Here is a 7,421-nt window from a genome sequence, read left to right on the forward strand (position 1 = left end):
TGTCACATACCCTCAGTTCTTACGACACTGCAGGGATTTGGTATTTAAACAAGGACAACTACGCAAAGCTTGGTGATCAGGAACTTTACGCCACCATCTTTCCTATCCCTGCCGGCCAAATACTGGCAGTGAAAACTTTTTTCCAACCACCAGGATTCGAGCTGGTTTACCCCCAGGTCGCGCGCGACCTCGACCATGGAGGCGGATGGTGGAATATTGATCTCCACAGAGGAGGTGGTTGTACAGCTGTCACTATGTTAATAAATGTGTCTTAATTTTTTTAATTTTCAACCCAATTAATTAATAACAACACACATACTTGTAGTTGGGATGCCAACAGTTGAACTGTCTCTAAGTGTGGAAGGGTCTTCCTGATGATGGTAGTACAACAGGTTAAAATGTAGGGTGATACAACAATAATAATAAAAACTTTGGATGTCGCGCCAAGGCGTTATCGAGCAGGAGCCGTGTGTGTGAATGTGTAGCCTGGATTTTTCATTCTGAGGCACTGGAGCTCTTGCTGGGCGCTGGACAGTAATTTGGTACGATATATAGTACTCAGCATGTTTCATGCTTCCATATAACAGAAGCGGCTGCGATGTGAAGCACGAAATCAACACGCTGCTTCACAGCACACATGCACAAGTTGTCTAGAATACTTTCCTGTCTTTTTTATTTTATTTATTTAAAAAGACCTTGAAATATGTAACAGCAATGTAATTGCATAGTTCCCTATAAAAATGTTTAGAAATTCATGCATATAACAGACATCTTTTGTGATGTATAAATGGGTAATTAGCTCCATAGTATCTACAATACGCCATTGTCGTGAATTAATGACCGTATTCGAAAATGCTTCAGTGGTCTTGTAATATACGTAAGTTTACAACGGGTATGATCACTCTGCATTAAGTATCGAAGGCCTTATTCATTTTGATGATAATGAACTGGCAGTCAATGTATTCGTATTTTTTTAAGTCGCTAATAGTGATAGATAAATAGTTCACCCACTTGTGAGAGAACCGTCAAAGGGTAAACATGTTGAGACGTGCACCAACACTCAAGCGAAGAGGTACTGACGGCGATGAATAAGAGTGTAGAAGAAAAAACAAATATGCTTAACTAATAGTTCTTTTCATGTTTTCCTTGCGGGCTAGTTGAGGTCATTGCAGCAATAGCTACCTGACGTGGAAATAATGCTGTTCGAACTAACCTACTATTTTAACACCAGTCGCAGTAAGTGGGTCAGTGTCGGTATGACACTGAATTGGGTTCAATGGCTCTGAGCACTATGCGACTTAACTTCTGAGGTCATCAGTCGCCTAGAACTTAGAACTAATTAAACCTAACTAACCTAAGGACATCACACACATCCATGCCCGAGGCAGGATTCGAACCTGCGATCGTAGCGGTCACGCGGTTCCAGACTGAAGCGCCTTTAACCGCACGGCCACACCGGCCGGCACTGAATTGGGAACTCTACTTAGTTGTGCTATTATAAAACCTTTTATTTAGTGGCCGGCCGGTGTGGCTGAGCGGTTTAGGTGCTTCAGTATGGAACCGCGCGACCGCTACGGTCGCAGGTTCGAATCCTGCCTCGGGCATGGATGTGTGTGATGTCCTTAGGTTAGTTCGGTTTAAGTAGATCTAAGTAGTTCTAAGTTCTAGGGGACTGATGACCTCAGATGTTAAGTCCCATAGTGCTCAGAGCCATTAGAACCATATTTATTTAGTGATATCAAAGTAATATGATAAATGGATAAATGGTGTCGACTATGTGATGTGTCAATGCAGCCTTCAGCCTTGTTCCATGGAAATGTTCACTCTCTGTTCGTGATACTGGGTGATCATACGAGGGTTGGAACTTAAACAGTGGCAACTACTTATTCACAACCGATACAAAAGAGTTGCATGTTTTCACGTGTTCCTGTCCTCCAAAGTTGACACCAGCGTTGTGTAGAACCCGTTGCCAGCGATGTGGAAGGCGTAGTATACCGTTAGCAGAGCCTGTTCTGTTGATGGTGCGAATGGAGCGGTCTACTGCCTGTCGAATCTCTGGAACAGTTCAGAAGCAAATGCCACGAAGTGGTTCCTTCATCCTCGGAATCAAATCAAAGTCACAAGGACTTAAGTCCGAGGCGTATTGTGGATGGTACAGTAATTACCAGTCCCATCGGCCGAACAGAGCAGCCACAGCTTGCACTGTATGCGCCCGCACATTGTCGTGCAAAATGATGGGTGGGTTGCGCAGAATGCGTCGCCGGTTCTTTCGCAAACCTGGTCGCAGGTGATGCTCCAAAAACGAACAGTAATACGACTTAAGTCCTTGTGACTTTGATTTGATTCCGAAGATGAGGGAACCACTTGGTGATATTCGCTTCGGAACTGTTCCAGAGATTCGACACGCACTGGACCGCTCCATTCGCACCATCAACAGAACAGGCTCTGCTAACGGTATACTACACCTTCCACATCGCTGGCAACGGGTTCTACACAACGCTGGTGACTACGTTGAAGGGCAGTAACAGGTTAAAACATGTAACTCTTTTTTTATTGGTTGTGAATAAAAAGTTGCCACTACCTAAGTTCCAACCCTCGTACAAGGACCTTTCCTGAAACAGTTAAAATATTTAACAACTGGGAGTGCATACATCTGTAGGAGCAAACTTTTAAGATCACCAACTATGGAATACAGAATGAGCAAGAGTAACGACTAAGGTGGTAGCCATATGTCTACCAATTCTATGAGACACTATGGGGTAACTTCCTAGAATTAGCTCACCATACTTCCATCCACCATAAGAAACCTCAACTCCACGAGTCATGCTGTACATGGATACAGGTGGGGATACATGAACCAATTTTTCCAGATGTGGTCGAAGAACTACAATTTTATTTAAGTTTTTATATGCACCCAGCTGTATGTAAGCGTTTATAAATGAAAAAAAGTTTAAGAGCTGCAAGTGTGTTATTTATTTCTCCATAAAACCCCTCACAACTGGACTAGAAGAAGGGATCGGTTCGTAGGACGTATTCTGAAGCATCAAGGGATCACCAATGTAGTACTGGGGGGCTGCGTGGAGGGTAAAAAATCGTAGAGGGAGACCACGAGATGAATACACTAAGCAGATTCAGAAGGATGCAGGTTGCAGTAGCTACTTGGAGATGAAGAAGTTTGCACAAGATAGAGTAGCATGGAGAGCTGCAGCAAACCAGTCTCAGGACTGAAGACCAAAACAACAACAATAAAAACCCTATGTACTAATGTGAACAAGCAATAATCGCCATGACCGACTTGACCAAAAAAACCTTGTCACAAGTGTCTTACAAGAAGTGTGTGAGAAAAGAAATGAGACTGATTTCTTATCTACCGAAGTTTTAAGTTTTTTCAAACAACAATATTGTCCCCTTCAAAGTCGTTCTCTTCGGCAACTATACAACGGCGGAGTCATTGTTCCCAGTCTTCGTAGCAGCGCTGCAAGGCTTTAGCTGGTAAGACCTTTAACATGTCGGTCACATTCTTCTGAATGTTCTCCAAGGTCCCAAAATGACGTCCTTTTAAGATATTTTTCAACTTCAGCAAAATAGAAAAGTTACAAGGACTCATATCAGGTTAAGAGGGGGGCTGTGGAACAACAGGAATGCCTTCTGAGGTCAAAAATTCGTGGGTGGAAGTGGCTGTGTGGCACGGGGTGTTATCACGATGGGGCATCCACTTGTTTGGAATATGCGGGCTTACTCACTTCACCTATTTCCTGAGCCTTTTAGGTACATCTTCGTAAAACATTTGGCTGACAGTTTGTCCTGGAGCAACAAATTCTTTACGAACGATACACCAACCGTCAAAAAAGGAAATCTGCATTGTTTTGATCTTTGGTTTTCTCAGTCAAGCTTTTTTTGGTCGAGGGGACGTTTCAGTGTGCTACTCCTCACTTTACCGTTTTGTCTCAGGATCGTACTTAAAAAACCAGGATTCATCATCTGTGATCACACTATTGGCAATCCTCTCAAGATCAATGCACACTTTTAGTCTGTCTTTCTGTTCAGTTGTGAGGTTTTTCGGCATCATTTTGGTACGAACCTTTCGCGTGTTTAAAACTTTGGTGAAAATTTGATGGTCAGTAAAAGTGTTTCAGTTTCAACATATCACCGATCCTCCTTAGCCGGCCGAAGTGGCCATGCGGTTCTAGGCGCTACAGTCTGGAACCGCGAGACCACTACGGTCGCAGGTTCGAATCCTTCCTCGGGCATGGATGTGTGTGATGTCCTTAGGTTAGTTAGGTTTAACTAGTTCTAAGATCTAGGGGACTAATGACCTCAGAAGTTGAGTCCCATAGTGCTCAGAGCCATTTGAACCATTTGATCCTCCTTATTGCCAAACGTCGTATGTTCGACGTTTTTGAAGCTGAAGGTCAACCTGAGCAAAGTTCACCTTCAGCATATTCTCAGTCTTCCAAAAACGGATTGTGTCAACCGTGGCGGCTTCCTTCTTTCACATCTCCTGATCTGCACGCCAGAGAACTAGCGATCCCTCACCACAGAGAGCGGTTTCCAACTAGGGGGCACAGTCGTGCCGCTGCGAAAGGCCGGGTGGTTGTTGACAGTGGCAGTGTGGTTCGTGGCATAAAGTCGGACTTGGCTCAGTTGGGAGTAATGGCTGTGTAGGGCCTAGGTTGGTCATGTTGGCCTCTGGTATTTGGTATGAGGCCTATTGGCACGACAGTTCTCTGACATTATACCTGAGTACACTTTATTGTACACGACCTTGGCCGTGTGAGTTTCTTGACCGCCAAAATTTATTTCATTTGTACGTTCGAGTCATTTTCGTCTCATTTGGGGATTCAGTTTATATGAATTAATGTAACGAGTGTGTGGTGTTTTGAAGACTCTGATTCGTCAGGTACTTTGGCCTTTGCATCATGAGATTACCGTGCTGTCTGTCGGCCTAGTGAGCTCGGAGCTGGTTAAGCTCGTTAGATGGGCTAAGTCAGGAAAGGCGATATTTGTGGTGTATGGGTTTGCTTCCTGTCCCAGTGTCTTGCCTTTTGGTGCTGGGCAGAATCAAGGGACTGCAATGCTTGAGATGTGGTTCTAGTAACTGTATTGCTGATCCTTATGCTCAGCAGCAGTAAGTATGACAGTGTATAAATATTTTAAATTGTATAAATGATTGGTGACTCCATAGGCAGAGAACTTCGACTTTTGCGGAGGTGGTGCCTGCTAAGGGAATCCTTTCCTGACTGAACATCCGATGATGGGAGATTGTGAAAGGAGCTAGTAGTGCCGCAGCTTAGATGCTTCCTTAGTTTGTTTCAGTCTTACAGCTGTTGTGACACACGCGGAGGACACCGAATATTTTGACTTCATAGTTCTCTTATGGACCGACCGTCTATGTGCAACAGTTGCCGACATCATCTTCACCGAGACTACCACCTCCTGCATCATCTCACACTGCAGAGACCTAATTTACGTAACCTTCTTATGGGCTTCTGCTACGATAACTGTAATACTCTTGCTTTATTTTCCTTTCTTTGAAAAGAGATATTGTCCTATTTCGTGTTTTAATTAACATGAGTTTAAGAGCTTCACACTGCTGGGATAATGTTTTGCAGGACCATGGACAACCATTGCCCAAACTGTTAAATTTCCTTAAATTTTATTATCTGGCGCTGGCTGGGTTTAAATGTTTGAAGAGCAATGATTGATTATTTCTTAATTTGTTAAACCTTTTTATAGGTTTAGGCACTGACCAAGTTCTCTTAATTAATAGGGCCTTTAGATGTAGAAGCAATATGTTATTGTGATACATTTATAAGTAATTTTCCTTATTACCCATCATGTTCTTGGTTTCATGTTAGTCGGGATCCCATTTGTAGATTTGAATTGTGGTATAATATTCTAGAAGTCCCTCTTTTTCAGAACAATTATGCCACATGTTGGCACTGGTAGCTTTTTTCCTAAATATGTAAACTCAAAATTAGAGTAAATTCCGTTATTTCTTGTTCAAGTTTTATTTAAATGCCCTGTGGGCTTATTCTTGAAATGTTAAGGAAGTTTTTGGATTCAGTCCACTTTAAATTTATTAAGCACCAGTATCCATTGGGTATGTTCATAAAGTTTGCCTACTGTAAAACTGGATGTTTGCTTTCCATAATTTTTATAATGAATGTTTTACAGATGGTGAATGGCGTTTATCCGAACCTCCGTCCAGTCCTTCCATATAATTCATCCTGAGCACCTGGCCACCATTTGGCTCTTAATAAGGAATGTTGGCCATAGGCCTGTTTCAATTTTTCATAGGTCACCCTCATGGAGTCCCCAAGTTTAACACAAAAACTGATGACATAACGTTGCTCTAAATTCCTCCATTCCATTTTCTTAACACACAACAAAAAACAACTTCACTGACGGCGCTCTCAAACATCATTTGACGGCTGTACTGAGCTGAAACTCAGACTGAGCATCTGGAAGGAATGAACACACCGGTCTACACAAGCAGAACAATACAGCGTTGCTAGGTCGCCAACAGTGTTGTCAGGCTCGTCACTTTTCTCACGCACCTCGTACCTCCCAGTGACTGTTCAGACATTAGACCATCTCCGTCTGAATCTCATTGATGAGGATGGGATTTTTGTAGCGAAGATCCTCATCTAAAACGGCATCACGGGCATTAAGTATAAATACAGTGCGGACAACGATCAGAAGACACGAGAATTACGAGTTTCTTAAAAGAATACGATTGAGACCTCACAATGATGTCACTCAATGTAACAACTACAGTTCAATATGACGAGTGTATCATTAGTCAGGAATATTTTTCACACATACTTTTGACTTCATCAACATTTAACAATAACGACGAGATAAGAATTCTTATTCAAGATCAAGATGGTTTAATAATTCCGAGCAAAAACTTATTCTCATTGAAGGGGATGTTTATGTATAAGAAGACCCCAGCAGCAGCAATGACATGGCAACTCACGCATAATGTAGCCACCTTTCTGTTTCAAGAAATAAGATACGAACTTAATGGCGTCGAATTCGACTTCATCTGAAACGTTGTTGGAATCAGGTCAGGTCCTTACACAACGCTGGATGGTTCATAGACAGATCAAGTCATGGCTCGTTTATTTTGTGTATCCTGCTCAAAATTTTAATGGGGTTCTTTTTGCATAATAAATATATCATTCCGAAGGCTAAACAGGAGCTGAATTTAGTCTGAGGTGCTACTGATAACAACTCATACATTCTAAGACAAGGAGAAGAAGACCATAAAACTGTGTTGCATAAAGTGGTGTGGAAAGTGCACATGTATCTCTAGCAGATGAAGAGAGTCTGAACTTTACGTGTACTGAATCCCAGAAATCCACTGCCATTAACTTTCTGTTCGTGGGAGCTGTTTGATTATCCGATCTTCCCAG

This window comes from Schistocerca americana, chromosome 1 (assembly GCF_021461395.2).
Source record: "Schistocerca americana isolate TAMUIC-IGC-003095 chromosome 1, iqSchAmer2.1, whole genome shotgun sequence".
In the NCBI taxonomy this organism is placed as follows: domain Eukaryota; kingdom Metazoa; phylum Arthropoda; class Insecta; order Orthoptera; family Acrididae; genus Schistocerca; species Schistocerca americana.